Source organism: Peromyscus californicus, unplaced genomic scaffold, assembly GCF_007827085.1.
Source record: "Peromyscus californicus insignis strain IS unplaced genomic scaffold, ASM782708v3 Scaffold_15__1_contigs__length_86483966, whole genome shotgun sequence".
Taxonomy (NCBI): Eukaryota; Metazoa; Chordata; class Mammalia; order Rodentia; family Cricetidae; genus Peromyscus; species Peromyscus californicus.
The window spans coordinates 4,693,411-4,704,189 of NW_026294447.1; the positions used below are offsets into that span (position 1 = coordinate 4,693,411).

Consider the following 10,779-nt stretch of genomic DNA (forward strand, 5'->3'; position numbering starts at 1 on the left):
TTTCTTCATTTTGGGTTTTTATTGAGATGAAACCTAGAGAAAGAACTATAAATGTGTCTTCACTAACTTCTGAATGAGCACTTAAAAGAAGACAGTGCTGCAGAGCAGGCATTCCACTGTTACTGTCAGTGTTCGCAGTCACGCGAGGTAAAGGCAGATCAAGTCTGGCCAGCCTGGGTGGCTCACACCTGCAATCTAAGCGCAGAGGAGGATGGCGACAAGTTCAAGGCCATCTTGGACTACTTGGGTGAGTGGCAGGCCAGCCAGGGTGAGGCAGTGTATCAATCCGCACCACAGATGCCTGAGCAGAGGAAAGGCGGGGTGAATTCAACACTGAAAAGCACTCTCAAAGGTCAGCATCCTGCACACTGTGCTCAGCCATCACATCTCCACATAGTCTCCACCCCAGCTCCTCTTCATTCTGGCCATCTCTGAATGCGCTTTGCCCATTGAAACAGAATCCAATTATCTCCACAGTGTTAATCACATTTTTCAAAAGAACAACAGGAAAACTTACAGCACCTTCAGTGGATTTTGCATTAAAACTAATATTTTTACTGGTGGAATTTTAGTCTCACACACATATGGAATCTGATTACCCTGAACCGGCAAACAGGGCCTGGAAGTTAGTATCAGGTACTTGTTTGAAAACTACTGTTGAAGGGATATTTTCTGCACTTTATACTGACGTGAAATACAGACTGGATTAAACAGAAACAGGATCCGAGGCTCCCCCTGCACCCCACACCCAACACTGTCGAACTGGTTTCAATGGTCCACGTCTCTTGTCACACGACTCCATTCTCTCTCTCTCTCTCTCTCTCTCTCTCTCTCTCTCTCTCTCTCTCTCTCTCTCTCTCCATCTTACCAGTTCTGTTGCGCACATTTAATATTTGTTCACTGAGTTTCGGTTTTAATAATTCCTAAAACCTACAAACAAAAGCATTACATTTTATGTCACCACACACTTAACCGAAATGCTTAATAAAAATAATAATTAGTAGGCTGGGCAAAATCAGTGCATTATTCCTATGGCATTTTGTTTGGATAGCAAGTATAACCTCTGCCCGTCCCATCAAGGTATGGTCAGGGAGGGGTCATAGTTCTGGAGAGAGCCATGAGAACGTACAGAGGCCACAAGTACATGTGTAAATTGCCCAGTACATTAAATATATGGCTACATTTCAAAAGTATGAGAATGCTGTGTTCCAGACCCTAAATAAATAAATAAATAAATGTAAAGAATTTCTTCATGCAGTAGCTTCTACCATGGGTTTTAAAAATTAATACTACAATTCAATTTCTAATCCTTCGAGAACCCCAGATGTCATTGTAAAATCGTATTAGGAATCCGGAGAAGAATGAGGTGAAGAGAACCTGCTGTGACCAGAGGATTTGTCACAAAAAAGATGGGTCACACATTGAGCCCATCAGCAAAGCAAAGCAGAGGGAGCTCAGCTTCCTAAGAAGGACACTCCTAAAGGGTGCAGTGCCCCAGCAAGGCCACAGAGGAGCAAAGGCCGAATTGGGCTACAGAACAAGGACTTGACATCTCTGATCGGGATACACACTGAGAAGGGAGACAGACGACAAGCCATTCAGCGCTCCAATTGCAGGGGAACCTCGGCTCGGCTAGTGACTGGGTGCTGCCTGCGGGACATAAGCCCAGGAAAATGAGCGGTAGGACCGGCCTCAGAAATGCCCCGCTCCAGAAACAACACAGTTGGGTATTTTACATGTTGATTAATTCCCTCCGCCTGGCTGTTCCCAACTATCTAAAATTCAAGCCGCGTGCTCACAGCGACAGTTTTCCATGTGAAGGTACTCAGGCTAAGCCGGGTCTAGTCAGGGGACAAAACAGAGGCAAGCAGAGAGCTGAGGCTGTTAGAGTCCTGTCTCTAACTGAAAAGCTACAACTCACAGAGGAAAACAAGCTTGTTTCAAGGTTTTCTGAATCCTACCTGGGATTCGGATATCGCTGTCTTCTCCAGTTCAGCTGTGAGCGACTCACAGTTCCTCTTCGTAAACTGTAGTGTTCCACAAGGGCAGACATGTGGACCCAAGGGAAGCAACCACAGTGTTCCGCCTATCTGTCCGCCATGGAATGCTCCTGTCCTAACACAGTCCAACCTGAGAATCTTAAATGTTTGTAGTTTGACTAAAATATTCAGGGAACTCTTAACGACTTCTCAAGTGTATTGGGGTACATAGCATCACTCTGTAAAATTAACAGAAATTAGATGAGATTTCCGGGGTCCCACACCAAGTTTATATTTCACAGGGAAGCAGGAAGGGGATCTGGGCCAATGATTCTGATCAATGGAACAAGAGCCATTTAAAGGAGAGATTTAAGTACATAAAATAGAAGAAAGGGGCAGAATATCTATGAATAGAATTCGCAGGCACCACAGAGTAGAAAGAAGGGCCGAGTAACAGAAGAACAAAGAAAGAATGCCTCAATAGACTTTTCAAGTAGATCAAAACAGTGGCATCTGAAAAAGCTATAGAAAGAACCCTATGGCCAAAGAGGTGGTGAGAATTCATAATGTCCCCTGATTTAACTTAATAGTAGAAATCTACATACGGGAGAGAAAATGGACTCAGAGCTTTTGATTTTCACCAAAATGGAAAGTTCAAATAAAAATGAACAGCCTCCACCTCTTCTCACTTTTAGATCTAAGAGAGACCTATAATCTGTGCTTCCTGCTGGGAAAATAAAAGGAAGCATGATGCAGCGTCCGCTCTCACTCGTACCTTCAGCCAGCTAGCATCTTCCAGTGTGCAGTTCTCTCAAGGTGAATGACGGACCCCAAGAGCAGTTACAGCGGAGATACTTCAATGTGTGATGAACAGCTTCCCCGGAGACTTCACTTACTGCTGTGAGTACAGAATGTGAGCAGAGACTGTGGGCTCTGAAATCAGACCTGCATTCAATCTCTGATGCCTCCCATAGTCGAATGACCCTGGGCAAGGTAGTTAACCTTTCAAAGTCTCCCTTTCCCTGGGGATGGGGAAGGAAGCAGCAGAGAGGAAATGTGGACCAGGCTGCCAGAGTGGAGGTCTGAATTTGATCAAACGGTCTCAGAAAAGTGTTTAGAGAATAGGATGTGTTCTACAGGCCAAAGCTCCTATATAGCATCCTATTATCTTAGGGCCACAGATAGTACTGTGATTCTGAGTGGCCTTGAGTCTGTTTTCAGCAGACAGACTTGGAAGGCCATGCTATGGGGCTCCAAAATCATAGTTGGATCCTTGAAAGTAATGGTAGACCCAATCCTTTAAAAGCCTTCTGCATGTGAAACAACATTTAAGATGAATTAAATCAGTTCTTAGGCTAATGCATGCTAGCAATTTAAGAGAATGTGCATTATGTTCTCACCATGATCATTCCACTGTGGGGCTTCACAACCAATGCTATCCTAAACCCCAAAAGAGCTCTCTTCCAAGGGACTTACACAACTCCAGTCAGATAGCCTAAGCTGGTCAAAAATTTAAAACAATTGTTAATTCTTTGATTTTTTTTTCTTTCTCTTTCCCTCAGCAGTAAAAATATGTCATTCTTTTTGGCCATAATAACTGAACCATATATATATATATATATATATATATATATATATATAGAGAGAGAGAGAGAGAGAGAGAGAGAGAGAGAGAGAGAGGGAGGGAGAGAGAGAGAGAGAGAGAGAGAGAGAGAGAGAGAGAGAGAGAGAGAATCTTCTCTTATGTGACAAAGCATAACTCCCCTTACAAAAGCTGGGGTGTGGGCAGCAGCAAAAATATCTCATAGGATCAGTTCTGAAACGGCATTTTGAGCTTTGCTCGTGAGGGAGTGGCTACTCAGCCAGGTCCACTCACTGTACTAGAGATTTTATAAGCCAGACAATGTGGTAGACACATCCTAAGGTGACCTCCAATGAGTCATGCCTTTGTTCAATGGTCTCCTTTAAATATAAGTAGAACCAACAGAATGTACCAAAGGTGATGATGTCACTCTGCTGACTGTATTATATATTGGTTATATATATAATTATATATATATATATATTATACATATATATATATACTGTGTGTGTGTGTGTGTGTGTGTGTGTGTGTGTGTGTGTGTGTGTGTGTGTGTGTGTGTTTACAGGCTGGAGAGATGACTCTGTGATTAAAACCAGAGGCTGTTCTTTCAGAGGAGCTAGGTTCAATTCCCAGAACCCATATGGTAGCTCACAACTGTCTGTAACTCCAGTTCCAGGGGATCCAAAACCCTCACACAGACATACATGCAGGCAAATTATCAATGCATACACAGTAAAAATAAATTAATTATTTGCAAAGATTAATATATACATGGAAAAGGCAAAGTAGCATACCAAACCATATCATATCCTCTGTTCTACCCAAGTAGAGAAAGGGACTCAGGAAGCAAGCTGCCATGTCATAACAGTGCCTGTAGGGGGCTCCTTAGCAAAGGACTGCACTACCAGCAGCTTCCAAGAGCTGAGAAAGGCTGGTGCTGACAGCCAGAAAAAAATGGAAACCTCAGTCCTACAGCTACAGGAAGACAATAGTGCTAACAGTACAAGGGAAGTTGGAGGCTGATCATTCCCCCATGAAGCATCTGCCGAAAATGCAGCCCTGACCAAATCCTAATGTGACACGGAATTAGAGGGCCTCGTTGAGCTGTGTGGAATGTGGGTTGTTTTAAGCTGATAAATTCATTGCAATGAGTTAAGCAGCAATGGCAGATGAAAACAATCAATATTCTCTAGTAAATTTATTTAGTACTTAAATTAATTGACATTAGTTTCCATGACTAGCTACTAAATACTTTGAGTACTACATAATCTATCCAAACCTTACCTTTCTTATCACTACTCCCCAGGAGCTGGTCCACACTCACCTCCTTCCTGCAACATCTTCTGTACAAGTAATAAGAAAGGACCATTTCTGGCAGCATCCGCACCCATCATCTTTAGAACATCCTGCTGTACTCTGCCTACTGCATCATACAACAGGTAAGAAATTTCCTCTCTTTGAAGCTGTAAACCCAATTCATTACAGTCAACAGAAAATCATCAAATTTCCCCCTGTACTTTATATGAAAAATCACTTAGGTGAGCTTCTGTGAAGCATGCAATTAAAAGAAAGGCTAGTAAAAATATATTAACTTAACAGAAAGTGTCTGGTACTGTCTTCTTATTTGAAAAAAAAAAAAACCTAGAATTGTTTTCAACAAATATGTGTGAGCTTACATAAGACTTCATTTTCTACAAAACTGCAACACTTTCCTCTGCATCCTGGCTAATACATTTCATTTCTGAATCTAGCAGCACAACAGCACACATCTATCTATCACCCTGGCTGCTACAAGTCATGTGGGCAATTATCTTGAAAATCCTGTTGAGATTTGATAGAGGGAACACAGTAGAATGAAGAAAAAGATGGACAAATTGCTGTGTGTTTTCTTTTAGTAACGTCTATTTATTAAGATGCAACGTCAACACAGAATAAAAATGATGAGATTTTCACAATCATCAGACTGTAAATTCTGTCAAAGCTTCAGACCTATGGGGGGAGCACAAACCCTTGATACATATCACATGATCCCTGACCAACATCTGGCTCTGGAGTGGGTGTTCCATTACTGACTTCCAGAATACTCTTTCTTCACAAAAGTCACATCAAGAGGTCTCTTGCTGCTGATTCTCAGGTTGACAAGTGAGCTGATAAACCCCAGGGAGCGTTGATCAGAGAATTAACAGTCTGAGGTTAATAAAGCAAGGCCAAAGGAAGTCAGGGCAAGACATGGGCTATGGAGTGCCTGCGAGAATGCATGCCACTTAGAGAAACTGAGGTTGCTTATCTGTGTTCAAATGGTGGTAGACTCTGAGTTTTCCAACAGCAGGAACCTATCCATAGTGACTATACCAAGGGCCCCCAAAATCTATTCTACATGCAGCACCGAGGCTTGAGAGTCTAGGAACATGTAAACCTCTGACATTGTCACAGAAGCTTGCTCTTGTGATTAACAAAATGATAAACACATATTGTCCTTGGTGTCACAAACTCACTTGTGTGTCAGCTTGGGTCTATCCATTTTCCTGCCATCCTCTTTCTAAAACCTAACTCTCATTTTTTCTAGGGAATATCAAGAAATCTAAGAGTTATAATAACAACCTGGAAACTGTTATACGTATCTGTAAGTGTGTATAATAAAATTAAGTATGCTGTACTCACTGGAAGAAGGGCTTTCAGCAGTAAAAGTCCCCACCAACTTAAACATAAATATAAAAAAGCCACATTTGGATGTAATCACACACAAAAAAATGTCCATAGCTTCACTATTTCACTAATGAGAAGGTACAGATGCTGCATACAGAAGGATTTTATCATGTCCATATGTTTCTCGAATGACTCTCCTTGTTAGCTACTTCTCCATATCTCTATTTAAGAATAACATACACATTCCCCTCTGAGAGGGTGTAAAGTATAACATGTTGGTATGTTTAAACAATTCAAGAAAATCATCCTAATAAAAAATGAAGCCCGTATAAATTTAATAACCTTAGATGAAAATATTAAGGTTATGAATTATGAGTATCATTAAAGGAGTTCACTTTTTATCTTGTAGTTAGCCTTAAGATTTAAAATTCCTTAAACACTCAGGGAGAAGCTAATCTATAGCGCTCGCATGAGCGTGTGTGTGTGTGTGTGTGTGTGTGTGTGTGTGTGTGTGTGTGTGTGTGTCTGTGTGCGGTAATAATGAACAGTGAAAGAAACTTCATGAAGAACGTCTATAATAAAATAGTTTAGTCACAAACAGTAATAATCATAAAAATCACCTAAGTTTCAGAAGCATAATCATCATTTTTACAGACAATCCTGGTTTATATGACAGTCTTGGGCCAATGTCAGTCTGAGTTTCCAGTAAAGGCAGCTCAATAGGCTGAATTTCAGAGGGAGAGGAACAGGAAGATTGAAGTAAAAATAAATCTGCTTCCTGTCTATACACTAGTACCTTACCTTCCTCCTGCACGCCCAAACTGTCCACTCTATAGTGAGATCATCAACCCAGGAGCAAACCGGGAATCACAACTCTCTCCCCATAGCTGGTAGCCCACCAAAGGTCAGGGCTCAGGATCCCGACGCACATGAACCTGTTTGCTAACTGGAACGTATCTAAGGACCTTAGCTTTGCCCCATGTGTGACATGTTGACAGTAAATGCTTCTCATCCTGATGTTTGCTCCATGCAGACAACATAGATGAGGGGAAATGGATCACTGTACCACTAACTTACCTGTTCTTTCTGAAATACAATGTTGTTCGTAAGCATTTAAACATGAATAGTTTCCAGAACGCACATCAATGACTTGATGTCTGCGTAATTAAATTGGTTCAAACTGGAACAGTGGTTTAAAAGGATAAGAAAGGCTATTTATCCTTGGTAAAAGGCAAATACATAAAACAACAAATTTTCAGTTTATATAATAAACATTCAAAGTACCAAAGAGCAGTTCAAAGGTATCTCTTTTCAAACATGATTTTTAAATTGCCCTCATTTATTAACTACAACTTCTTCTGTGCTGTTACTAATTACAGGATTAAAAAGATTTCTGGGGCATCAGAAAATAACATCTAGACCTTTTCAAATGTCAAAAGACCTCAGGTTGTTTTTTCTGTAACATGGGTTCATGCGACCTTACTCCGTTTTTTCTGGACTTCAGTAATTCCTACAAGGTTTGGATTATGCTCCGAGGACTGGGAATTCCTAATCACTACTCTATAAGCTGTCTCGGCCCACCAAAAATACTCAGTTGCATAAGCGGTATACCATTGGGGGAGGTGCTTAACTCTTCACTTCTTTTCTGGCATGAGCTAAACTTTTTAAGCCCTTTGTATCTCACTTCCATAATATGCCTAGTCGTGAGATATGTGCATGTATCAATACCGCACTTCTCACAGGTTTCAAAATGCTACAGTTAATCTGAAAGTTCTCTTAGGGGAAACACACACACCTTCCTGACAGAGAAAACGAGCGTGACAGATTTTCCTGAAATGAGAGCATAGGAAACTCACTCACAGAGACTTCTTCAAGACCACATCCCATGAACTGCAAAACCACCGGTGCCTTGGATCTGCAGGGCAGCTTGGTCCCACTCTGTCTCACACAGAAACACAGGCCTCTGACACCAGTGCCTCTCACTGCCGACAAGTGGGTGATGTTCTCAGAGCCAGCTACCAGCCAAGCAATCAGGGATCAGGGAACGCCCCCCTGTCCTCTCCGCATCCCATCCCCAATGCGACACCCCCAATTTACCTTAACAAGATTAGGATTCATCACTCTCCTCCACTGGGCGCTGCACTGCTTCTTCTCCCATCCTCCAACCCGAACTTTTCTGCAGACCCAGTATTCTTATGTGCTGACTTGGAACTGAAGTGCCCCTCCAAACATCAAAGGTACCCCACTAAGTATTTCTCCCCTCAAGCAACACGTTGGCAGTACAAACTTTTCATCACGGCTTGGATCCGACAGGAATCGGGTGTGTGTTTTTTCGAGGGGGTCGAGGTAAAACCTGGCCAGCGACCCTCACCTCGGCTTGCCTAGCGGAATGTCAGGGTCTTCACCAAAAACACCACCCAGCACCCAACTTCTGACAATGGTACCCACCAAGCTCCGGGCTGCAAGATGCAAAGCAAGTGGCGTGGAAGTCCCGGCAGAGACGCTGCCAGCACAGGGAGCCCGACAGGGAAAGCCGCGGCGCACCCGGAGCACGCGTGGCCCCCAATTCCCAGGGCTTTCCCGGGCAGCACCAGACCCGGCTGCGGTGCCACTCACCTCCGCCCGCTCCCGCCGAGGCTGTGCGCCCTCCTCCGCCCCGCGTCGGCGACCCCCTAACTTCGCCCCCTTCTCCAAACAGCCATCTTCCGCAGCGCAGGAGGGAATGGCGAGGCAGGAGGCCGAGCGGGGAGGGAAAGTTGCCGGCGGGGCGCGGCGGGGCGCAGGCGGCGGGGGCGCGCGAGGCTGGGGCGCTGCGCGCCGTGCGGGAGGCGGGCGGCGGCGAGCTGCGCCGGGCGGGAGGCGCGCGGAGGACGGGCTAAAAATAGCGCGTGCTGGGGAGGGGCGCGAGGGGGGCCGGGGCGGGCGGGAGACCGCGGGGCCGGGCCCGAGCCCCGGCGAGGCTGGGCGGGGCGGGCCGGGGAGGCGGCGGGGCCGCGGAGCCCGGCTGCAGGGACACCTGGGGGCGCGGCGCGGCGCGGCGCGGCGGGCGCGGGAAGGACGCGCGCGGGCAGCAGGGGAGGGCCCTGGGGGGGAGCTGGGGGAGCTGGGGACCGCAGGGTGAAGCTCCGGGACCGGGAAGCCGGGCTGAGGCGGAAGGCGCCAGGTGACAGGCGGACGGCCCCGGCCGGTGCGGAGGAGGAGCGCGGCCCCGGCCTCGCCCTGCTCGCCCTCCAGCCGCGGCCGCTCAGGTGCGAGCCGGGCCGACCGCGCAGACCGCAGGGAACCGAGCACCCGAGCGTCGCGGGGCCGTAGCTCGCGCGACCCCGCACCTGCCTGGCGCTTCACCAGCAGGAGAATTTTAAAGAAAATGCTCCTGTGTTTGGGTGTTGTGTTGCTGTTGGTGATGAAGGGGGCCAAACGGGAAATGTGAGGAAATACGTGATGGAAGTATGAGTTAGGTTTGCCGCGTTTGAAGGCTGCACACAGAGAGAGTAGCATCGCTCTGGAACCCGCCCTGGCAGAAAGGAGACACTGGTGGGTTCGGGAATTGCCTAGAGGGCGTCTTTGGTGGTTAGTATTTTACGTTGGGGATAGAAAAAGAAATTACAGCTATAACTTGTCTATACTAGTATTCCTAATGTCTGTAAATCGCTTTATAAAGTAGGCAACACTGAATATTTTATAAAAAGGCTAATCCTGAATATATTTTTCTAACGCTAACAGCTGCTCACTCAAAAAAGGCTAATAATTATAATAGTAAAACGGTGGTCTGAAGACCAATTAAAAACAAGTGTATACATGTCCGTTTGTGATTTTCCTCTGTGTCGGCTAAAACACAACTAGCTCACGGATTGCATACACGCAAAGAACCAGAGAGACCTAACCCAGTGCCCTCATTTTAGCTCAGGGACCCAGGACCATGAGAGCAACATGATTTGTGCAAGATCTGGCAGTAGCAGTATTCTCTAAAACTGACTACCAATTCCATAAGGCCAGGACAACTTGAGGGCTGTGCATTCTGTGTGCTGTAAGATGATTCAGCATTTGTCGTGGATTTAACTATGTGATAGCTAGATGTACCACCTCACTTTGCCCCAATCGTAAATTCATCCTCCGGGAGTGGGAGTGGTCAACTGGCTCTATATCTGAAAAAAAAGAAAGAAAGAAAGAAAGGGGGTGAGGAGAGAGTGAAGGATGGAGAGTTGGGGTGGGGGTAAAAAAAAAAAAGTCGCTCTCCTAATGTTGTCTTCGGGTAGCTTGGCTTCATGTCTATGCTAGAAAGCCTGTTAAAGAGTCTTCATAGTGGGTCCACAGGGGTGAAACCACGTTGGCTGACCCATTTCAGAGACGCTTCTCCCTCTAGGAGCCAGGTGCTCATACCTAGTGACTTTTCACATCTTGCCTTTCAAAATGGAGTCTCTTCTGAATCGTCAAGTGTCCAGGCTTTCTTTCTTTCTTTCTTCCTTTTTCTTTCTTTCTTTCTTTCTTTCTTTCTTTCTTTCTTTCTTTTTCTTTCTTTCTTTCTTTCTTTCTTTCTTTCTTTCTTTCTTTTCTTTCTTTCAGTTTCTA

General features: G+C 45.1%; 1 protein-coding gene across 15 annotated transcripts in view; it reads right to left on the reverse strand.

Annotated features, from left to right (window-relative positions):
- Hdac9 (histone deacetylase 9) overlaps positions 1–9,021 on the reverse strand; it is an 872,989-nt gene extending 863,968 nt beyond the window's left edge. For 3 of the 15 annotated variants that reach the window (XM_052738325.1, XM_052738322.1, XM_052738327.1), the window contains exon 1: positions 8,659–9,019. The gene's annotated coding sequence lies outside the window, so the exon portion shown is untranslated. Of the gene's footprint in view, positions 1–8,070; positions 8,186–8,307; positions 8,608–8,658 lie in introns of those variants that run through there. The other 12 variants (XM_052738323.1, XM_052738329.1, XM_052738326.1 and 9 more) reach the window with 8 other exon arrangements.
- Between the last annotated feature and the right edge of the window lie 1,758 nt (positions 9,022–10,779).